Raw genomic sequence first — 24015 nt, forward strand, 5'->3', positions numbered from 1 at the left:
TTTGTAAACAGAAAATCCTGGGTTCAACTCCCAGTAATTCCTTGTTGAGCAACTTTTGGGGCATCTGGTATTGGCTACTGTCAGAGGACAAAACACAGAGCTAGAAGGACTTTTGGTCCATCCCAGTATGGCTGTTCTTATGGTTTAAAGTACACTCACAGGCACTGACAATAGAGTTACTGAAAGTTTGGGAGTTAAGAGCTGATAGGTCAGTGTTCCAGGCTGCTTGCAGATGACCCTATCTCTCTGGGACAGGGGCAGGTCTGGGCTCTCACACCAAATGGCTCATTGTGGCTGCCAAAATCTGTGACCAGCTCATTTAGTTTCCACCGAGGATTGAGTCCTGCTTCGTGCACCATGTGTGAGAATGAAAATCCTAAACCACCCTTTGAAATAACAAATGCAGCAGGACGTGTTATTGTCCCTGCCTCAAAGCAGACAGACCAATGGAGAAATGCCATTGAGTCCACGGTAATACTCCACTGCCATTTTACCTTTTTTGCTTGCTAAACTCCCTCCCAACCTTGTGGGGTCCAGAGCCCGGTATTCAGCCTGAGCCGAGATGTCTACACTGCAAATTTACCACCCCACAGCCAAAGCCCTGGGAACCTGAGCTTGCATGGGACAGCCCTGGGTGTTTCACTGCAGTGTGGACATAGCCTAGCATTATGTCTACACTGCCATTAACACACCTAAGTCACTATTCTCAAACACTGGGTCAGCTGATTGAGGCTTGTGGGGCTTGTGCTGCAGGGTTATAAAATTACAGTGTAGACCCTTGGGTTTGAGCCAAGCCTCCGAGACCCCACGAGGGGTGAGGGTCTCCGAGTCTAGGCTCCAGTCTGAGCCCCAGAAATCCAAATCAGATCATCCAGGCCAGACAGGCCACAGGGATTTTGTCACAGTACAGATGCCCTCTCAGGGTATGTCTACATTGCAACGTAAGCCCAGGGTTAGCAGAGGTCATGTCAGCAGCCCCAACACATAAATATAAACCATGAGGAAAAGATCCACCCCCAAATAAGCTGGCCAGTGTCCTTCTCCCTACGATTTGTAAGTCCAGCAACCAAAAGTCCTTTAACATGAGCCATCCCCTCTCTGCACCCCACTCACAGCTGTTGTCCTTAGTCAGTGCAAACCCAGAGGTGCCTCTGTACAGTTCACCTGCCATCCTGGGTGGAAAAGGGGGAAAATAAGAAGGCACCACACTCACTGTGCTGTCTAGGGACTCACTCATCCCTACACAGCCAGCCTATCCTAAAGTTGGTCTAACACCTAAATTTTAGTATTAGTCCCCAGGACCCAGCCCACTTGGCTTTGGAACCCCTGTCCACTGCCTAGCAAGTGCTCTTGAATTGAAAGCGAGTCCCTCAATCGGGGTCTGCCAATTACAGTTGTGCTGCCCTCGATTCACACAACAAGGATAACAACCCTTTATTTCTCCTGCCCCAATAACAAGGAGACTGGGAATCCAACACCAGCCAAAAGTGATCATTTTGGCAAGCAATCCAACATATTTCCAACATACTGTAAAATCCACATGCAGATTCATACATGAAACCTTGCAAGAAAATCTTCCTGAGGGGGGTCTGAAGCACCTGCTGCTGGAGGGAAGGAGGGAGCTGTGGGTTCGGATTGAGGGGCACTGGGAATAGGAGGGGGCTGTGGGTTGGGATTGAGGAGCAGTGTGAGGACGAGGGGCCTGTGGGTTGAGATTGAGGGGGCTGTGGGTAGGGAATAGGAGGAGAAGAGGGAAGAGGAGTAGGATCTGGTTGGGAGTGAGGAGCAGTGTGCATAGGAGGAACTGAGGACTGGGATTGAGGGGCACTGGGAAAAGAGGGGACATGGGTTTAGGCTGAGAAGCATCCTCGTTAGGGGATCCAGCAGTACAGGGGAAGGCAGCAGATGATTGTAATTCCTTAGGGATATTCTGTGTTTGTATGTGTGTTTGTGTGTGTGTGTGTGTGCAGGGAAGGAACATGCTATATGCCCAGAGGCCTTTATTCTTCCAGGCTGCAAGGACAAAGGGGCTGTCAGGAAGTTGCCCCTTCAAACCCACACACAAAAAGGCACTTCTGAGGAAAGGGAAAATCCTGAAGAGAAAAAGTACCATCTAAGAGGTTTCCAGAAAGACACTCTAAGATGTTGGTGAGTAGTTTATTGCCTGACTAGGGACTTGAACCCTCAGATTAAAAGTCTGATGCTCTACCAACTGAACTAGCCAGGCTCACAAGGAACAAAAGCAACTTGGTGCAGAGAAAAAGCTAGTGAAGAAAACAAGTGCAAGAAACAATAGGGGAAACCTGCTGCTCTCGCTGGCCTGGTCAACACTACGACCACAGTCGCTGGCCTGGTCAACTATATTGAATTTCGCAGCATTAAATCACATTAAACTTGCACCATCCACACAACAAAGCCCTTTATATCGATATAAAGGGCTCTTAATACCGATATCTGTACTCCTCCCCGACGAGGACAGTAGCGCTGAAATTGGTATTGCCATGTCGGATTAGGGTTAATGTGGCCGTAATTCAACGGTATTGGTCTCCAGGCACTGTCCCACAGTGCACCATTGTGACCACTCTGGACAGCAATCTGAACTTGGATGCACTGGCCAGGTAGACAAGAAAAGCCACATGAACTTTTGAATTTCATTTCCTGTTTGCCCAATGTGGAGCGCCGATCAGCACAGGTGACCATGCAGTCCCAGAATCAAAAAAGAGCTCCAGCATGGACCGTATGGGAGATACTGAAGCTAAGGCTTTTTCTCAGCTCATTTCACCACCCACTATCCTGCTGGGGTTGAGTTTATCGCACGTGTTACCCAAAATTCGGACAGCTAGTTAGTGTAGGGAGGACTAATGACCCACCAGAGTCTGGCAGAAAGCAGCAGGTTTATTATACTGACAGCAAAGCTTAAAAGAAGAAGGGGGGGAGTGTCACACTCACGCTCCCAGGACAGACACAGCACTGGAGATGTCAGGATTCTGCAAGGTAAGTGTCCCACAGCACAGCTATGGACGGTGCGATGAAGATAAGTCTTCCTGAGGCACAATGAAATACAACGCAGAGAACCACTGGCCAGGCGGTCAGGCAAAGGGCATTCACTGGAGGTACAAGCTTGTGAGTGCTCTCCTGAGCACATAGCCCCTTCGTCTTTTAAGGACCTGCACCTAACGTTCTGCAACTAGAGATGACTTGGCAGCATCTGGTTGGTCACACTCCACCTTGGGCAGTGTCCATGCTCTGGGTGTGTGAGTGCTGCCTAATTAGAGTCCCAGACACCTTGTCTACCTGGAAGCTCTTCTGCTCTTCAACCAGTCCATTCATCCCTCCAGTAGTCCAGGAGGGAGCGGGAGGGGAAAAGCCACTTCGCAGGCATTCAGAAAGGGAGAGGAGACAAAAGTGGGAGCAGGGGAAGTATAACAGACCTTTTGAGTATAGAAATCTCTGCTGCTCCTACAACAGTAGGGACAGGCCAGTAGGAGCTGGGAAAATTAAACCCTCATGTTTCTGCCTGGTTTTGAACCAGAGACCTTCTGCATGTTAGGTAAACATGATAACCACTACACTACAGAAATTCTGCCCCAAGGATCTGCCCCTTCCTTCATAAGGACATAAGAATGGCCATACTGGGTCAGACCAAAGGTCCATCCAACCCCACATCCTATCTGCCAACAGCGACCAATGCCAGGTGCCCCAGAGGAACTGAACCTAACAGGTAATGATAAAGTGATCTCTCTCCTGCCATCCATCTCCACCCTCTGACAAACAGAGGCTAGGGATACCATTCCTTACCCATCCTGGCTAATACCCATTCATGGACTTAACCTCCATTAATTTATCTGCAAAAAGAACAAGGAGTAATAGTGGCACCTTAGAAAATGAACAAATTTATTTGAGCATCAGCTTTCCTGGGCTAAAACCCACTTCATTGGATGCATGCAGTGTAAAATACAGTAGGAAGGTATGTGTGTATATATATATATTCACAGACAACATGAAAAAATGAGTGTTGCCATACACACTATAACGAGAGTAATTAGTTAAGGTGAGCTATTATCAGCAGGAGAAAAAATCCGTTTTGTAGTGATAGGATGGTCCATTTCCAACAGGATGGTGTGAGTAACAGTAGGGGGCAAATAAACATGGGGAAATAGTTTTACTTTGTGTAATGACCCATCCACTCCCACTCTTTATTCAAGCCTAATTTAATGGTGTCCAGTCTGCAAATTAATTCCAATTCAGCAGTCTCTTGTTGGAGTCTGTTTTTGAAGTTTTTTTGTTGTAATATTGTGACTTTTAGGTTTGTAATCGAGTGACCAGGGAGATTGAAGTGTTCTCCGACTGGCTTTTGAATGTTATAATTCTTGACATCTGATTTGTGTCCATTTATTCTTTTACGCAGAGATTGTCTGGTTTAGCCAATGAAGGAAGGGGCTGGATTCAAGGGATCCTTCCAGTTCTAGGAGATAGGGTACATCCATTATCTTTTTTTTTTTCTTACTGCACATCAGACCCAGGACGTTCACCTAGCAGTTCTTGGGGCCATGGGACAGTACTGAGCTTCAGTGGCAGCAGAGGGAGAACGGTTGGGACTGAGCTGTCTGGGGAATATTTTAATCCTTATTTAATTTTCAGAGGATTAAATCAATGCAGCTTCCACTTCTCTGTCTTTCCCAAGGAAATAACGTTTCTGTGTGAAGTACCCAAACCTTTTAACAATAAGAAGTGAAATGAAATGGCCACATGATGGCAACAGAATCTAAGAAATTTGTTAGTCTCTAGGGTGCCACACGTACTCCTGTTCTTTTTGAGGAAACAGACTAACACAACTGCTCTTCTGAAACCTGAGAAGCCATGTTCTTGTTCAATGAGCATTGAAGCTGAAAAGGGAGATGTTTTCTCTTTGACTTCTAGGCCCCCACCTCTAATCCACTAGACACCCCTTTCCTCCTACAGCCAGGAATAGAACCCCACAATCATGCTAATAGCACCCTCAGGCCTGCTGAAAGAGAAGCTCTATGACCCCATGCTGTCCCATCACCTCCTTGCCTGCCCTGCCCTTGAAACCCAATGAGGTTTCCTTGGGCAGTTTTGACACTCCCAGAAAGGTGCAATTTTAGGAGCAGGTTCCAAATAGTGCAATTAACAAGCTAGAAGGGGCAGGAGATATCAGTGTAGGAGCCATTGAAATAACTCTGCACTTACTTAGATGCAGACATAACAAGCTCTGTGGTTGGTCAACTTACAGAGACTCTGCTCCTGCTCAGGAACTAGCAGCCCATGACCTGTAAACAGCTGCCATTTGAATGCATCTGAAAGTTACAAGGAATCATGATCTGTGTTACAGGAAGGTTAACATTTGTTAGAGCCCCACTTGATACTGTGTGCGCAAAGAGAGGTTTGAATGTGTAACAGAGAGTTTGGTAAATCTTGGTTATTTTATTTTTGTAACAGGCTCCTGTCCATCTCCAATAGAGTTTTCAGTCCGAGTGGCAACTTATTTACCAAATGTAATAGAAACTAGTCCATTCCTCCCAAGGGGATGTGGTTCTTGTTCTTCTGCACATTGTAGCCCATGGAGGCCAAGGACCTGCAAATGTGTTTTCATGCGCCTTTGTTTAATTGATGAAAACAAACCCAGACACTTAGAGGATCGGAACTGATTTCAGCAGAGGGACATGTTTGCTAGGTTTTTATTTATTTGCACAAGAAAACATTGAATGTGTCTATTAATTGCAGTGACCCCTATTTAGTGGAGCTTCTGAACATACTGGAAATGGAATGACTTTTGTTGGAAGAACAGGTTTGTAAGGGAGCACTTGGATTTGAACCAAGGACCACTTAATCTGCAGTCAAGCGCTCTACCACTGAGCTATACTCCCACAGCATTTATAAAGGCAAGTCAGTGATCTTAAGGATTTTGAAGGATGGGCTCTGCCTCAGAGAGCTCCTTTTCTATTCCCAGACCACAGGGGTTTTAAAAATGGGGTTTGATTAAACTTTATATATACATGTAGACACCACAGCTTGCACACCCACCAACATAGCTTCCCCCAGTGACATAGCTACCACCTCTCGGGGAGATGGATTAACTGCACGGACGGAACCGCTCTCTCCCCTCCACTTAGAGCATCTTCATTATTTATAAATAGGTGGGAAATAACCTCCTGAAAGGACAGGAACCAACTTATCAAATATTGCTGTGTCTGCATTCAATATGGGGAACTGGTCAGATTGGGCTAGGTTAGTAGGAGCGTTGCCAGCAGATGGAGGGAAGTGATTATTCCCCTCCATTCAGCACTGGTGAGGCCACATCTGGAGCATTGCGTCCAGTTTTTGCGCCCCACCCCCAATACAGAAACAAATTGGAGAGAGTTTAGGGGAGGGCAACAAAAATGATTAGGGGACAGAGGAATTACAAGAAGAGGCTGAGGGCAGGGCCGCCCAGAGGGGGGGCAGGTGGGGCAATTTGCCCCAGACACTGCATGGGCCCCCATGAGAATATAGTATTCTATGGTATTGCAACTTTTTTTTATGAAAGGGGCTCTGAAATTGTTTTGCCCCAGGCCCCCTGAATCCTGTGGGCAGCCCTGCCTAGACCAAGGTGCTGTCCCCCCACCCCACCCCACCCCACCCCACCCCACCCCCTTCACTCATTCTCCTCCATCTGAGGCCCCACCTGTGCTCTGCCCTCACTCCCATTTGGCCACTTCCCACACCTGCTCTTTCTCTTTGGCTGAGGCCTGCTGGTTCACCTTTCGCTCGCTCCTCTCCTCCCGCAAGGCCTCCTCGCGCCTCTCCACCCTCTATCCCAAGGTCTGCCTGCTGCCCACACCTCTCTGCCTCCTCCCCTGAGACTCACCCTGCTCATTGCCCACACCTCTCTGAGCCCTCCCCTGGGACCCCCCTGCCCACACCTCTCTGCCCCCTCCCCTGAGACTCACCCTGCTCATTGCCCACACCTCTCTGCCCCCTCCCCTGAGACCTGCCCTGCCCACACCTCTCTGCCTCCTCCCCTGAGACTCACCCTGCCCATTGCCCACACCTCTCTGCCCCCTCCCCTGAGACCTGCACTGCCCACACCTCTCTGCCCCCTCCCCTGAGACTCACTCTACCCATTGCCCACACCTCTCTGCCCCCTCCCGAGACTCACCCTACCCACTCCTCTCTGCCCCCTCCCCCGAGACTCACCTTGCCCACCACCCAAACCTCTGCCCCTCCCCTGAGACCCACCCTGCCCATCGCTCACACCTCTCTGCCCCCTCCGCTAAGACTAGCCCTGCCCACCACTTGCACCTCTCTGACCCTCACCTGAGACCTGCCCTGCCCACTGCTTGTACCTCTCTGACCCCTCCCCTGAGGCCGGCCCTGCCCACCACCCACATCTCTCTGCCTCTCCCCTGAGACCCACCCTGTCCACCTCTTTCTTTGGCCATCTGTTGTTATTCCTTGAAACATCAAGGATGGAATAAAAAGCTGAGTTTACTCCAGGGTGAGGAAAGAAAGGAGCCATCAACCCCCTGGCAAAGCCCTGGGGATATGACGGGAAGGGGAATGTCTGAATGAGCAAGGCAGGAAATGGACAAGCTACAGCAACGTCATTAACCACGAACACACTCTCCTCATGCTCCAGCCAGAAGGGAAAGGAGCAGGAATTCTTGCTGTTCAGCCATGGACACACTTACACAACGGCATAGCAGTGTGTGTGTTGTGGAAGCTGGTCTGAGGAAACAACTGGAATTGATCACTCAGTGAGAGCAGAACTAGAGTGCAGTGAGAGCCACATGTCAAGCACATAGTTCTGGCCAAGTGGTTAAGGCAATGGGCTAGAAGTCTATTGTGGGCTCCCTGCACAGGTTCAAGTCCTGCCAACTGCAGAGGAAGTTGTGGTCCTTTAATTTCAATGGAGCTGGGTCTTGTCTCACATTCATGCTAGGCCTACAATAAAGGGGGATGTGGCTTTAGTAAAAGTGCTTTAATTAAACAGCTGTTGCATGTCCATCCTGTGTCACCAGAGCACATCCATGCTAGCATCTCTTGGATGGCCACAGAGAGCAGTGCATTGTGGTAGCTATCCCACTGTGCAACTGGCTGCAGGGTGCTTTGGGAGGGGTTTGCAATGCCTCACGGGTTGGTACAGCATCACATGATACAGTTTTCTATCCCATTGTTCCATGGGCATCCTACTACATTGCCAGCTGCTTTTCAACTGCAATGTGCGTGCTGGGGTAGAGAGCGTGTGTGTGTGCAGGGGAGAGACAGTGTGTGTGTGTTGCAGAAGAGTGAGTGTGTCGGCACACTGTCTCTAAGTTCAGACAGCTGCTGGAAGCAACCAGTCCTGAGGCAGGGGACAGCCCCGACATCAGCCCCCCTTCTCTCACTGGCTCAGCTCAGCACAGCACAGCACTCTCTGTCACACACACACACACGTACACACTGCTGCCTGCTTAGCTCTGTGTCACGGGTGCTGGAACAGGGGGGTTAGAGGGCCAGAGCCCCACCACTCTTTGCTGGCTGGTAGGACAAATGATGGAGGGGGGGAAGGATGCAGTCTTGGGGAAGAGGCGTTCTGTGGGTGTGGCCTCGAGGGGAGAGGTGCTGTGAGTGGGGGTCCTTAAGGAAGGAGTGTCATGGGGGTGCCACAGTTCGGATAACAGTGCCCCCCCACTGTAAGGAAGCTTCTGCCGCCCCTGCTTTGTGTTCGCAGAGCGGGAGAGAGCAGCATCCACGGCAGTGATTTGCTCCCCGGGGCTCCGGCAGGGGGGCTTGGGAGGTGATCTAAAGGGCCCGGGGCTCCGACCGCAGCAGGGAGCCATGGACCCTTTAAATCACCAGCCTGGGGAAGACGGGCCGGGCTGGCACAGCGTACTGGCTCTTGCCAGTACCCCATACCGTAACATACCGGCTTACTTTCACCTCCGGAAGGTCCTCACATGGATCAATAACTGGTTAAAAGATAGGAAACAAAGGGTAGGACTAAATGGTCAGTTTTCAGGATGGAAACAGGTATCTGGTGGTGTCTGTACTGGGACCAGGACTAGTCAACATATTAATAAATGATCTGCTGAGCAGTGAGGTGACAAAATTTGCAGATGATCCAAAACTACTGGCTTGCTTCCTAGAATGAACGCTCCTTGAGTGGGGTGATCCACAGGGAGTAGCTCAAACCTCCAAAGTGCCTGGGCAGGGGCAGGACATTAGCACAGCAAGGGAGGGGTGTGGCAGTGACATCACAAAAGCCTTTTGCAGGACCTCAGACTATTGGTCAAAGGTGGTGGGGAAGTGATGACCTCACAGAGAGATGCTGACATCAGCCAAGCAGGAGAGGGGCGAGGGGCCAGGGAAACCTCAGAGACCCCTGTGGCTTTGCTTCAGCAAGTCTCCTTCTCCAGCTCTCTCTTTGAGGACTGAGAGAGTATTCGGGTTCATGTATGTGAGCGCCAGGAGGAACCTCTTTCAAATTTTCTGCTTCCCTTTGCCTGATTTTACTAGAAAACAGCCATCCCTGTTTAGAAGGTAAGAGCTTCCTCGAGGTTTGAAACCTGTTCAGTCTGATCCATCTGGTGACAGTTGAATTCTAGGCATGGAAAACACGAGGTTAAGGAGGCAGAATTTTATTCCACACCTGAGATTTTGTCCCTTAGAATCACTGGGGACATTAGGGTTTGTCCTTTTTGTTTTACCTTTTCCTCCATCCATCCCTTCCTCCTTTCTCTTTGTCTCTTGCTTCTTTTGTCCTTTCACCTGTTCCCCTCCCAACACCAAGAGTGAGGTGTGTGTGTGTGTGTGGGTGTGTTGCACGGGAGTGCTCTGTAGCTCCCACTCTGGGAGGTCCACCCAAAAATGTGCGGCTGAGATAGTGCTCGGGCAATGATTCCCACCAGTGACCTGGGCCGGCCTTTGGGCTCTCTGGTGAGAACCCTCAGCCTCCCTTCCTCAGTCTCTACCCTGATTGGCTGAGCAGGGGGTTATTGACAAGGAGGAGACTCAGGTCCTTTTTCTTCTCTTTTAAGACCAAGTAAATAAGTCATAACCAGTCATATGTTTGAAGAATTTTGCTGCTTCTCTGCATTAATGGTCTCTGAGCAGTTCGTGATTCTCTCTAACATTGCAGCTCTCCTCAAATACTTGCTGAATAATTACTGTGCACTCTTGTTGGTCTTGAGCTCATGTGAGAGCACTTTACTCAGGTCATTCCATGTATGAAATTCAAGATCTGATGGTTAGTTTCAAAATCAGGGCTCTTGAGTCCTTTTCCCTACTCTGCCACTGACTGGCTGTGTGACCTGAGACAAGTTAATTCTCCTTTCTCAGCCTTAGCTTCTCCCTCTTTCAAGTAGGGATAATAATGATCCGGTCTTACCTACCTCAACACACACACTGTCTCTCCCCGCACATAAACAGTCTCCACACTGCAGTTGAAAGGCAGCTGGCAATCTAGTAGGATGTCCATGGAACAATGGGATAGAGAAACCTGCATCACTGAAAGTACAGCCATGAAGACACCACACGCCAGCCTTTCCTAGCTGGCAAAAATCAAACCTCCACAGAAAGAGCCCTATGGTGTCATACCCCAGCTCTCTAAGCCCTCAGCCACAACCACTTAACACAGGGGCCTTTCTACACTCTGGTTCTGTTCTCACTGAAGGGTCATTTCCAATTGTTTGCTCAGACCAGCTTCCCCAGCACACTCACTGCTGTGCAGCTCTGTACATGTGGCCATGGCTGAACAGCAAGAATTCCTGCCCATTTCCCTACTGGCTGGATCATGGTTAGAGTGTGATTGTGGTTAATGATGTCGCTGTAGATTGTTCATTTCCTGCCTTGGGAATTCAGACAGTCCCTTTCCCAACATATTTCCAGCACATCAGACCCTGGCTGGGTCTCCTGCGCAGTGGAAAACATCCCTTGTTTGGTGCTGCCAAGGGGAACGTGCAGAGCTGAGATGTCCCTCGGCTTGGATCAAAGGGGGATGTTGGATGGAATTTATCACAAAACGCTCCCTGCTCCCCAGAGCCCCATGGGGAGAATCCAGAGAAGGGGGAGTCATTTCTCCCCTGCACTCCCAGAAGAGCTGCTAGGACTCCTTCCTGCCAGCTACTCACCCCTGGATTCCTCCTCAGCTCCTGGGATCTTTCTGCTCCAAAGGCTCCAGAGGCCTGGGGCAGGGAGGGCATCACTGCACAGTCTGAAACACAAGGGAGGTTTCTGGAATTGAAGGAAGGAGCAGAAAATGGAGAGGAAAGAAACAGAGAGAAAACGTCTCATCTCTCTCCCCTCCCCCTCCCAGCAAGAAATGTTATCATGGATCAGCGTTAGGGGAAATGGTGTCCTGGGCAAAACTTGTACTTTAGCACTTCCCCATCGCCCTCAGACGATCCCCCTCCCCCTTTCCCCCCAGCTCCTGCACTTCCAACCCTTGCACCTCCTTCACCCCTATCTCCTGCCCCCTCCTGTGCCCTAACCCCTACACTGTGTCCCCTTTGCCCTTAAGTCCCACACTCCCTTCCTGTGCTACCAGCCACTGCCCCTCTGCTGCACCCCCTTCACCCCTAACCCCTGCACCCCCTCCTGCACCCACGTGGGGACAATGACCTGTGTGCATGGAGCAGCTGGCATTGCTGCCCGCTCCTCCCTGGAAGGCTGCTCCTCCGGGCACCCCTAGGAGCTGCGGGGGTGGGGTGTGGGGGCAAGAAGCAACATCATCTCAGTTCCCTGCATCCGGGTCACTTTCCTCAGCCAGGCTGCATAAGGGGAGGGCAGAGAGCAGCAGCTTCTGATGCTCCCCTCACAGCACAGCCCAGGTGGGGAAAGTGACCAGGACTCATGGAGCACATAGTGTTGCTCCTCTCTCCCCCCAACCCTCTATGGGGCCATAGAGGAACACTGGGGCAGGGGAGAGCAGTGAGCACCTTTGCACTGGCACACGGTGCCCTTTGACTCCCTGAAGTCCGGGGTGGCTGCCGGAGGGCCCCACCCCTAAGGCCAGCCAGGCTCCCCAGCACAAACAGCAGAGAACACAGAGAGACTGGCCACACACTGAGCAGCGGTAGCCTGGGCAGCACATAATGGAGACTAGGGGAGGCTCAGCCTCCCCAAACCTTGTGTCACCAAGGGGCAGTGGAGCCCATGACTAGGGGCCCTGGAGAAATTAGGTCCCCCTGGAAAAGTCTCCCCCATGTCAGCCCCAGGGCTGGAGGAGCTCTCACTCCGTGCTAGGGCCCGGGGGCTGCAGCAGGGGCACAGAGCTTCTCTGGTCTTGGGGCCACAGCGGGGCAGGGATAAAAGAGTGACAGGGTGGGGCTAGTGGGGGAAGTGGTGGAACAGAGGTGACATAGTGGATGGGGCCGTGGGTGGAAGGTGTGGCAGGGGGCAGAGCCACAGACAGAAGTAAGGGGGCCTAGTTCCAGTGCTGGGGCCCCTGCACTTGTTCTCCTTTTCCCTGGGCTTTGGCATCACTAGCCCCTGCTTAACGTGTAGGGTTCAGTGGTCCCCAAAATGTGGTGCATGACTGCTAGGGGAACAAAGAGTAAGATTCATAGGGGCACCTCAGGGGCTGAGCCAGCCCCCATGGAGGAAGCACCAGTCAACCCGACTCTGTCCCAGCTCTTTTCCAACCCCACCCTCAGCCTGGGCCCCTAAGCAACATCCCACTCCCAGCCCCAGTTTTCAACTGTGGCTCTGAGGGCCCACAGCCATGGATAAGAGGGCACAGTATGAAATGTTTGGGGACCACTGCTTTAGGGTGACGTTCTGAATCACTTCTATGCAGTCCAATAAATGCTATTCCTCACCCATCAGGACCGACTAAGTATGTTCTGCTGCCCTTCACTCATGCAGGAAGGATAATAACATTTCATACCACTCAGTGCTAAAGTGATTTGTTACCCGCCACCAGCTAAAAATGGTCATTTTGGGGAAGCGGCCCCATGATGCTGCATACCTAGGCAGAGTAGGTGTGTCTATGCAAACATGGTCTGTTCCTGAAGCCTTTCCCACAGCTGGTCACTAGGTGTGAGGGGGGAGCTCATTCAGCCCCTGCTTCCGCTTAGTATTTAAGAACACTTTAGTGTCCCTATCTCCGCTGGCCTTAGATTTCTCGTCCTGTCCATTTCCTGACACCTCAGATGAGGTGGCTGAGTGGTTAAGGCGATGGACTAATCCATTGTGCTTTGCATGCATGGGTTCGAATCCCATCCTCCTCGGATGCATTTAGTCTTCACTCTTCCTTTGTAGACAACCATCTCCCACTTTGGTACAATGAGAGATCAAACAATGTTGCTTCTTGCAAAGAAAACCCTCCTCAGAAACTCCCTTGCTTTAAATAAAATGTTTAAGTCTCAGATTTCTAAAAAAAAAAATCTCTAGCCCTGTATGTCTTAGTTTTATCTCAAAAGGAAACAGCCTCATAATCTCCCCCAAACACCCTGAGACCTCCCCAAATTATTAAAATACCCCAGTTCTCAGCAAAGCCATGACAGTGACCCAAAGCTAGAGTGTCTAGGCTAAGCTGTTCTGAAGGAGGCAACTCAAACATTTTCTCCCTGCTTCCCTTGGCAAGGTCTGACTGCGAAAACAAAATTCCCCAAACTGAAAATTTTCAGCTGAAAAACCAGTACTAGCTATTTGGGGACTTTGGTTTGAATGTATTATTATTATTCTCTTCTGATTTATGAATCAGTTTTGTCATCCAGGTGTGTTTCCAGCTGTTGATTTGTGGGGGAGAGATGCCAAGTCATGATGTCTCTTCCCCCCTTTCATAGTTTCTTCCAACTTTCTAGAAAGCTCCTTTGCTATGATGTGAGTCAAGCAGTGTCCATTGTTGCTGTGTTATCTCGGCGAAGTCTGCATTGTACACGGTTCCTGGGATAGTCCTTGGGACTGTAGCCACCTTTAATAGGCCAGCAGTGAGTCTGGCTCCTCTCTTGTCGCACCTGATAGGCTGGTGGGGGGCATTTCCCAACTTCATAACATATTTCTGTAATGCACACAGAGCAAACTTCATAACTTCCCAAACCAATGTGAGCACATAGAATGCAAGAAGACATTAAGGTTCAACAGATGAACAGTTCAAGATTTTTAAAATGATACCTCACCAGGCAGACTGTTCAAAACGTATCATCACTATATGAGAGTGGTGAATATGGGGCTTGCAGGGTGCTGCTTTGAGCACAGCGTGCCACACCTGGGCTTCCATTGCAAAGAGAACGTACCCTTAGAATCCATCTCTCCCGAGATAAAGATGGCAGCATGGCTGGCCTGGGTCATCTGGCTTGGGCTCATGTAGCTAGAACTGAGAGGCTAAAAACTGTGGTGCAGATATTTGTGTTCACACTGAAGCCTGGGTTCAGAAACCCTCACCCCTTGTGGGTTCTCAGAGGTTGGCTTTGAGTCCATATGTCTGCACTGTAATTTTATAGTCTTGCAGTCCAAGTCCCATAACCCTGAGTCAGCTGACCTGGGCTTTGAGACAGGTGACCTGAGTGTTTTAATCATAGTGTAGACATAGCACTAGGATAGGTCTAGGAGCCCAGAAGGCTGGGAGGGAGTTTAGCAAGTGGAAATGGTAAAACCGCAGGGAAGTGTTACTCTGGACTCATGGCAATTCTCCATTGGTCTGTCTGCTTTTGAGGCAGGGATAATAACTGCCAGTGGTGCCCTGTTGAGTGGCTTTTGGGGCACCTGCTCTTGGCTGTTCTCAGAAGGACCTTTGGTCTAGCCCAGTGTGGGTTTTCTTATGGTTTAAATTACACACATAGGTACTGATAACAGAGTTACTGAACATTTGGGAGTTAGGAGCTGGTAGGTCAGTGGTCCAGTCCCCTCATGGATGACCCCCTCCCTCTGGGACAGGGGCAGGTCTGAGCTCTCACACCAAATGCTCATTGTGGCTGCCAGAATCTGTGGGCAGCTCATTTAGTTTATGCCAAGGGTTGAGTCCTGCTTTGTGCCCAGTGTCTGAGAATGAAAATCCTAAACCACCCTATGAAATAATGAATGCAGCAGGATGTGCTATTTCCCTGCCCCAAAGCAGGCAGACCAATGGAGAAATGCCATTGAGTCCAGGGTAGTACTTCATTGCAGTTTTACCTTTTTTGCTTGCTAAACTCCCTCCCAACTTTGAGGGGGCCCAGAGCCCAGTATTGAGCGTGAGCTGAGACATCTACACTGCAAATTTACCACCCCACGGCCAAAGCCTCGGGAGCCTGAGCTGGCATGGGGCAGCCCTGGGTGTTTCATTGCAGCGTGGACATAGCGTAGTATTATGTCTGCACTGTCATAAACACACCCAAGTCACTATTCTCAAACCCTGGGTCAGTTGATTCAGGCTTGTGGGGCTTGTGCTGCTGGGTTATAAAATTACAGTGTAGACACTTGGGCTTGAACCCACCCTACAAGACCCCACAAAGGGTGAGGGTCTCCTAACCTGGACTCCAGTCTGAGCCTAAATGTCTACTCTGCACTTTATAGCCTCACAACCTGAGCCCCAGGAGTCCAAGTCAGATGATCCAGGCCAGCCGGGCCACACTGCTTTTATTACGTTATAGATGCCCTCTCAGGGTATGCCTACATTGCAATGTAAGCCCAGGGTTAGCAGAAGTCATGTCAGCAGCCCCAACGCATAAACATAAACGAAGAGGAAAAGACCCACCCCCCAAATAAGCTGGGCAGTGTCCTTCTCCCTACGGTTCATAAGTCCAGCAATCACAAGTCCTTTAACATGAGCCATCCCCTCTCTGCACCCCACTCACAGCTGTTGTCCTTAGTCAGTGCAAGCCCAGAGGTGCTTCTGTAGAGTTCACCTGCCATCCTGGGTGGAAAAGGGGGAAAATAAGAAGGCACTATTCTCACTAACTTGTCTGCGGACTCACTCATCCCTCCACAGCCACCCTGTCCTAACACTGATCTAACCCCTAAATTTTAGTATTAGGACCCATGCGCCAGCCAATTTGGCTTTCAAACCCCTGTCCCCTGCCTAGCAAGTGCTATTGAACTGAGCGTGAGTCCCTCAGTCGGGGTCTGCCGAGCACAGTTGTGCTGCCCTCAATTTACACAACAAGGATAACAACGCTTTATTTCTCCTACCCCAATAACAAGGAGACTGGGAATCCAACACCAGGCAAAAGTGATCATTTCAGCAAGCAACCCACCATATTTCCAATATACTGTAAAATCCACATGCAGACTCATACATGAAACCTTGCAAGAAAATCTTCCTGAGGGAGTCTGAAGCACCTGCTGCTGGAGGGAAGGAGGGAGCTGTGGGTTGGGATTGAGAGGCACTGGGAATAGGAGGGGGCTCTTGGTTGGGATTGAGGAGCAGTGTGAGGAGGAGGGGCCTGTGGGTTGGGATTGAGGGGGCTGTGAGTAGGGACAGAGGAGAAGGGTGAAGAGGAGTAGGCTCTGGTTCGGAGTGAGAAGCAGTGTGCATAGAAGGGACTGAAGTTTGGGACTGAGGGGCACTGGGAATAGGAGGGGGCTGTGGGTTGGGAGTGAGGGGGCAGTGGGTAGGGACAGAGGAGAAGGGTGAAGAGGAGCAGGCTCTGGTTCGGAGTGAGAAGCAGTGTGCATAGGAGGGACTGAAGTTTGGGACTGAGGGGCACTGGGAAAAGAGGGGATATGGGTTTAGGCTGAAGAGCATCGTCATTTGGGGATCCAGCAGGAAAGGGGAAAGCAGCAGGTGATTCTAATTCCTAGGGATATTCTATGTGTTTGTATGTGTGTGTGTGTGCAGGGAAGGAACATGCTATATGCCCAGAGGCCTTTATTCCTCCAGGCTGCAAGGACAGAGGGGCTGTCAGGAAGTTGCCCCTTCAAACACACACAGAAAAAGGCCCTTCTGAGGAAAGGGAAAATCCTGACGAGAGAAAGTTATGTCAAAGAGGACTCCAGAAAGACAGTTTAAGATCTTGGGGAGTAGTTTATCACCTGACCAGGGACTTGAACCCTAGACCATCCAATTAAAAGTCTGATGCTCTGCCTACTGAGTTTGCCAGACTCGCAAAGTAAAAGAGCAACTTGGTGTGGAGGAGAACTAGTCAAGAAAACAAGAGCAGGAAACAGTAGGGAAAACCTGCTGCTCTCTCTGGCCTGGTCAACACTACAAGTTTATATCTAATTTAGCAGCATAAAATCGCATTAACCCTGCACCCGTCCACACAACGAAGCCCTTTATATCGATATAAAGGGCTCTTAATACCGATATCTGTACCGACGAGGGGAATAGCGCTGAAATCGGTATTTGCCATGTCGGATTAGGGTTAGTGTGGCTGCAATTCTGCGGCTTTGGCCCCCTTTGAGCTCTGCTTGCAGAGGCAATAAAGTCAGTGTTGTTTCAAATTCCTGCATTCTTTATTACTTCATCACATAAACAGGGGGATCACTGCCACAGTAGCCCAGGAAGGGTGGGGGACGAGGGAAGCTATGGGTGGGGTTATTGCAGGGGACCCCCATGGAATGGCATGCAGCTCATCATTTCTGCGGGATGCCTGGGGCTCTCATCCAGAGTGGCTGTTTGACTCTCTTGTTCTTTAGTAGGCTTGCCTGATAGTCTAGACAGGACTGACTCTCCCTTTAGACAAAACTCAAAGAAGGGAATGACCTGGGGAGTCATTCCCATTTTTGTCCATGCGCCCCTGGCCAGCCTCACCGAGGCCGGCCAGGAGCATCCATGACAGCAGCAGACGGTTCAGTATAACTGGTAACTGTCATTGTCAACTTGCAAAGCAGCAGATGGGACGGTATGGCTGGTAACCATCTGTCATGGTATAATCCCCACTTTGAACCTTAGCGTCCCAAAGATGGGGTACCAGCATGAATTCCTCTAAGCTCAATTACCAGCTTAGAACCTGTAGCGCTGCCACCAACCAGGAATTCCAGTGCCTGGTACACTCTGGTCCCCACAAAACCTTGCCCGGGGACCCCCAAGACCCAGACCCTCTGGATCTTAACACAAGGAAAGTAAACCCTTTCCCCCACCGTTGCCTCTCTCAGGCTTCCCCTCCCTGGGTTACCCTGGAAGATCACTGTGTGATTCATACTCCTTGAATCACATAACAGAGAGGAAAATTCACCTTCCTCCCTCCTTCTCTTTCCCCCTCCCAGACTCTTCCTGAGAGAAAGTAATCCTGGCACAGAGAGAAATCAGCCTCTCTCTCCCTCTTCCCTCCTTTCTCCCCACCAATTCCCTGGTGAATCCAGACCCAGTCCCCTGGGGTCTCAACAGAATAAAAAACAATCAGGTTCTTAAACAAGAAAAGCTTTTAATTAAAGAAAGAAAAAACAGTAAAAATTATCTTTGTAAATTTAAAAAAATGGAATAGGTACAGGGTCTTTCAGCTGTAGACACTGGGAATACCCTCCCAGCCTAAGTATAAAAGTACAAATTAAAACCTTTTCAGCAAAATACCAATTTGAACTCCTTCCAACCAAATACACATTTGCAAATAAAGAAAACAAACATAAGCCTAACTCGCTTTATCTATCTAGTACTCACTACTTGGAATCTATAAGAACCTGTATCAGGGAGATTGAGAGAAACCTGGTTGCACGTCTGGTCCCTCTGAGCCCCCAGAGTGAACAACAACCAAAACTAACAGCACACACAAAAACTTCCCTCCCTCAAGATTTGAAAGTATCCTGTCCTCTGATTGGTCCTCTGGTCAGGTGACAGCCAGGCTCACTGTTCTTGTTAACCCTTTCCAGGCAAAGAGATATGAAGCACTTCTGTGCTATTAACTCTTACTTATCTGTTTATGACACCATCTTTGCTAACTTGAAAAGGCAAGGGGATGCTGCTGTGTAGTGCTGCAGTACCGCGTCTGTCAGCACCATCCAGTATTCATACGGTGACGGTGAAAAAAGGCTGAACAGGCTCCATGGTTGTCGTGCTATGGCGTCTGCCCAGGCAATACAGGGAAAAGGGCACGAAATGATGGTCTGCCATTGCTTTCACGGAGGAAGGACTGAGTGACGACGTGTACCCAGAATCACCCACGACACTGTTTTTGCCCCATCAGGCATTGGGACCTCAACCCAGATTTCCAATGGGTGGGAGAGACTGCAGAAACTATGGGATAGCTATGGGATAGCTACTCACAGTGCAACGCTCCGGAAATTGACACTAGTCTCACTATATGGACGCACACCACCGAACTAATGTGCTTAGTGGGGCCGCGTGCACTCGACTTTATACAATCTGTTTCCAAAAACTGGTTTCTGTAAAATCAGAATAATCCCCTAGTGTAGACATACCTTGTGATTAACATCTTTGGTGGCTAATTGAAAGGCTGATGGTTCAAACCCAAGTGAAGATGGAGGTGGTTTTTTTTAGTGATGAGAATCCAGTTCATTTTAATGGGCAGAAAATCTCCTCAATACTTGTCTAGCCTCATTGGGCAACCATAAGTAATACTGCCACCAGATGCATTGGTGGTATAGTGGTGAGCATAGCTGCCTTCTAAATAGTTGACTGGGGTTTGATTCTCAGCCAGTGTAGTGATGTGGTGTTTTCTCTGCTGGGAATTAGTTTAATTTCAGTCCTATTGTATCAGTTTAGCAATGGAATGAGAGAATCAATGTTCTGCAGGTCATTCAACACACAGTGGAGGAAGAAAGGGGTGGGACTAGACAATGAGCAGGTGGAGTTATCCTGGTATTACAATGTTTGGTTTATTTTTTTTAAAAAACTTCCTTTACTTCCCTCTCCCTTTTAGACTCAGAGCCTTTAAGGTCAGAAAGGACCAATGTGATCATCTAGTCCGACCTGCTGCACCTTACAGGCCAAAAGACCCCCCTCCCCTCCTGTAATAGACCCAGTAGGGGAGGCAGCTCTGTGCACTGCCCCTACCCCATGCAGCACATGGACGACCTCTGCCCCCGTCCCCTAATGGGTGTGCAGACATGTGCCAGCAGCACTAAGGTGGCTCCCTGCCCAATCTGCCTCCGTCTCTCTGTGTCACTCCCAGAAATGGCCGGCATGTCCCAGCATCCTCTGGGTTCGGGGGAGTGTCTCCATTCACTACCCCTGCCCCGAGTACCAACTCCACACCTCCCATTGGCCAGGAACTGCAGCCAATGGGAGCTCTGGGGGCAGCGCTTGCAGGAAGCGGCACACAGAGACCCCCTGGCACGGCCCACCTAGGACCTGCTCCCCAGGGTTGTGTGTACCAGTCACTTTGGGAGCTGCAGTGCCCGGGGTAAGCACGACCCCTCCTGCACCCCAGCCCGCTCCCCCAGCACAGAGCCTGCATCGCACACCCAAATTTCCTCCCAGAGCTTTGCTTGTTTTCCTTTCACCCAGAACAATCCTTATCCTGGGACGCAAGTAGCCATCCCTGGGAAGCCAAGAGGTAGGCACAGGATTCTACCTCCCAGCAGCCAACCGCACCTCCCCAGGCTTTTCAGGCTTTGCGGAACAAATGGGCTTAGCTTCTGCCCTGCCTTCCTCAGCTAGACTTTCCTCTTTTCCCCCATTCCTGCCTCACTCCCTCCTTTGGCAAGTCACACAAAGGAAGCCAGCAGGAAGAGCCGGCCGCCATAGACCAACCTCCAAGGGCAGAGGAGACCAAGCCACAAGGCTTCAAAAGGTGACTGGCCAAGGTCCTCTAGCTTTCACCTGCTGATGCTAAGGCTTTTTCCCAGATCATTTCACCACCCTCTGTCCTGCAAGGGTTGAGCTTATTGCAGCTGTTACCCAAAATTGGGCCAGCTAGTAAGCATAGGGAGGACGAATGACCCACCAGAGTTTGGCAGAAAGCAGCAGGTTTATTATACTGACAGCTAAGTTCAAAAGAAGAAGCGGGGGTGTCACACTCACACTTGCATACTCATGCTCCCAGGACAGGCACAGCACTGGAGATGTCAGGATTCTGCAAGTTAAGTGTCCCACAGTGCAGCTATGGACGGTGCGATGTAGGTAAGTCTTCCTGAGGCACAATGAAATAAAACACAGAGAACCACTGGCCATGCGGTCCAGGCAAAGGGCATTCACTGGAGATACAAGCTTGTGAGTGACTCCTGAGCACGTGGCCCCTTCTCCTTTTAAGGACCTGCACCTAATGGCCTGCGACTAGAGATGACTTGGCTGCATCTGGTTGGTCACGCTCCACTTTGGGCAGTGTCCATGCTCTGGGTGTGTGAGTGCTGCCTAATTAGAGTCCCAGACACCTTGTCTACCTGGAAGCTCTTCTGCTCTTCTAGCTGTTCAACCAGCCAATTCATCCCACAAGCATTCCAGGAGGGGGACAGGGAAAACCACTTCACAGGTATTCAGAGAGGGAGAGGAGACAAAAGCAGGAGGGAGGGAAGTATAACACACCTATTGAGCATACAGGTTATACATTGCATAGAAATCACTGCTGCTCCTACAACAGCAGGGACAGGCCAGTAGGAGCTGGGAAAAGGAAGCCATCATGTTTCTGCCTGGTTTCAAACCAAGGACCTTTTGCATGTCAAGCAAACATGATAACCACTACACTACAGAAACTCTGTTGCAGTGCTCTGCCCCTCCCTTCATAAGAATATAAGAATGGCCATACTGGGTCAGACCAAAGGTCCATCCAACCCCATATCCTATCTGCCAACAGTGGCCAATGCCAGGTGCCCCAGAGGGACTGAACCTAACAGGTAATGATCAAGTGACCTCTCTCCTACTATCCATCTCCACCCTCTGACAAACAGAGGCTAGGGATACCATTCCTTACCCATCCTGGCTAATAGCCATTCATGGACTTAACCTCCATTACTTTATCTGCAAAAAGGACAAGGAGTAATTGTGGCACCTTAGAGACTAACAAATGTATTTCAGCATAAGATTTCATGGGCTAAAACCCACTTCATCGGATGCATGCAGTGGAAAATACAGCAGGAAGATATAGCTATAGATACACACACACACACAGAGAACATGAAAAAATGAGTGTTGCCATACACACTATAACAAGAGTGAACAGTTAAGGTGAGCTATTATCAGCAGGAGAAAAAAACCTTTTGCAGTGATAATCAGAATGGCCTATTTCCAACAGTTGACAGGAAGATGTGAGTAACAGTAGGGGGACAAATAAACATGGGGAAATAGTTTTACTTTGTGTAATAACCCATCCACTCCCAGGCTTTATTCAAGCCTAATTTAATGGTGTCCAGTTTGCAAATTAATTCCAATTCAGCAGTTTCTCATGGGAGTCTGTTGTTGAAGGGTTTTTGTTGTAATATTGCGACTTTTAGGTCTGTAATCAAGTGACCTGGAAGATTGAAGTGTTCTCAGACTGATTTTTAAATGTTATAATTCTTGATGTCTGATTTGTGTCCTTTTATGCTTTTATGTAGGGACTGTCTGGTTTGGCCAATGTACATGGCAGAGAGGCATTGCTGGCACATGATGGCATATATCCCATTGGTAGATATGCAAGTGAATGAACCTCTGATAGTGTGGCTGATGTGATTAGGTCCTATGATGGTGTCCCCTGAATAGATATGTGGACAGAGTTGGCAACGGGCTTTGTTGCAAGGTTAGGTTCCTGGGTTAGTGTTTATGTTGTTTGGTTGCTGGTAAGTATTTGCTTCAGGTTAGGGGGCTGTCTGTAAGCAAGGACTGGCCTTTCTCCAAAGATCTGTGACAGTGAGGGATCATCCTTCACGATAGATTGTTGATCCTTGATGATGCACTGGAGAGGTTTTAGTTGGGGGGCTGAAGGTGACAGCTAGTGAGGTTGTATTACTTTCTTCATTGGACTTGTCCTGTAGTAGGTGACTTCTGGGTACTCTTCTGGCTCTGTCTATCTGTTTCTTCACTTCAACAAGTGGGTAGTGTACTTGTAAGAATGCTTGATAGAGATCTTGTAGGTGTTTGTCTCTGTCTGAGGAGTTGGAGCAAATGTGGTTGTATCTTAGAGCTTGGCTGTAGACAATGGATTGTGTGATGTGGTCTGGGTGAAAGCTGGAGGCACATAGGTAAGTATAGCGGTCAGTATGTTTCCAGTATAGGATGGTATTTATGTGACCATCGCTTATTAGCACAGTTGTGTCCAGGAAGTGGATCTCTTGTGTGGAGTGGTCCAGGCTGACATTGTAGGTGGGATGGAAATTGTTGAAATCATGGTGGAATTCCTCAAGGGTTTTCTTTTCCATGAGTCCAGAAGATGAAGATGTCATCAGTGTAGGGCAAGTAGAGTGGGGGCATTAGGGGATGAGAGCTGAGGAAGCGTTGTTCTAAGTCAGCCATAAAAATGTTGGCAAGCTATGTGGCAATGCGAGTACCCATAGCAATGCCGCTGACTTAAAGGTATACATTGTGCCCAAATGTGAAATAGTTGTGGGTGAGGACAAAGTCACAAAGTTCAGCCACCAGGTTTGCCATGACATTATCGGGGATACTGTTCCTCACAGCTTGTAGTCCATCTTTATGGGGAATGTTGGTGTAGAGGGCTTCTACCTCCATACTGGCCAGGATGGTGTTTTCTGGAAGATCACCAATGGATTGTAGTTTCCTCAGGAAGTCAGTGGCATCTCGAAGATAGCTGGGAGTGCTGGTAGCATAGGGCCTGAGGAGGAAGTCTACAAAGCCAGACTATCCTGCTGTCAGGGTGCCGTTGCCTGAAATGATGGGGCATCCAGGATTTCCAGGTTTATGGATCTTGGATAGCAGACAGAATACCCCTGCTGCTTTTTTGGCCTGCTGCTTCTCTGTCTGGGATGTTTTTGTCAGCCCTGGCACACAAAAATGGCATCACTGTGAGCGCCCACGAAGGCAAGGTGAATTTTGGCTGCCTTGCTCAGCTTGACTTGCTTCCTCACCCCATTCCTGCCTTAGATCCTGGGTCACCTGGTGGCTGAAGATGGTCCATTGTCTCAAGCGGTGCCAGAGCCTGACACAGTGCCCCGGGCAGCCTTTGCTCTGCACATGCCGACCATGCACATTTGCAAATACTTTAAAGTGCCTGTCAGTAAGTTCTGGGGACAGTTGCTCACCTTCAGAGGAAGCTCCCTAAAATTGGCCTGTCTCACGCAGTA

General features: G+C 49.6%; 1 long non-coding RNA gene and 2 other non-coding genes across 3 annotated transcripts; all 3 read right to left on the reverse strand.

Moving 5' to 3' along the window:
• Positions 1 to 631: 631 nt before the first annotated feature.
• LOC127041353 (uncharacterized) lies at positions 632 to 11305 on the reverse strand. The gene is made up of 3 exons (XR_007771637.1): positions 11112 to 11305; positions 5253 to 5318; positions 632 to 1172 (listed from the first exon to the last, which is right to left on the reverse strand). It is a non-coding gene; the product is annotated as an uncharacterized LOC127041353 (long non-coding RNA).
• Positions 5817 to 5888, reverse strand: TRNAC-GCA (transfer RNA cysteine (anticodon GCA)). The gene has a single exon. It is a non-coding gene; the product is annotated as a tRNA-Cys (tRNA).
• A 10115-nt stretch (positions 11306 to 21420) lies between the features above and the next one.
• On the reverse strand, positions 21421 to 21493 carry TRNAV-GAC (transfer RNA valine (anticodon GAC)). The gene has a single exon. It is a non-coding gene; the product is annotated as a tRNA-Val (tRNA).
• Between the last annotated feature and the right edge of the window lie 2522 nt (positions 21494 to 24015).

Source organism: Gopherus flavomarginatus (genome assembly GCF_025201925.1).
Source record: "Gopherus flavomarginatus isolate rGopFla2 chromosome 13 unlocalized genomic scaffold, rGopFla2.mat.asm SUPER_13_unloc_2, whole genome shotgun sequence".
Lineage (NCBI taxonomy): Eukaryota > Metazoa > Chordata > Testudines > Testudinidae > Gopherus > Gopherus flavomarginatus.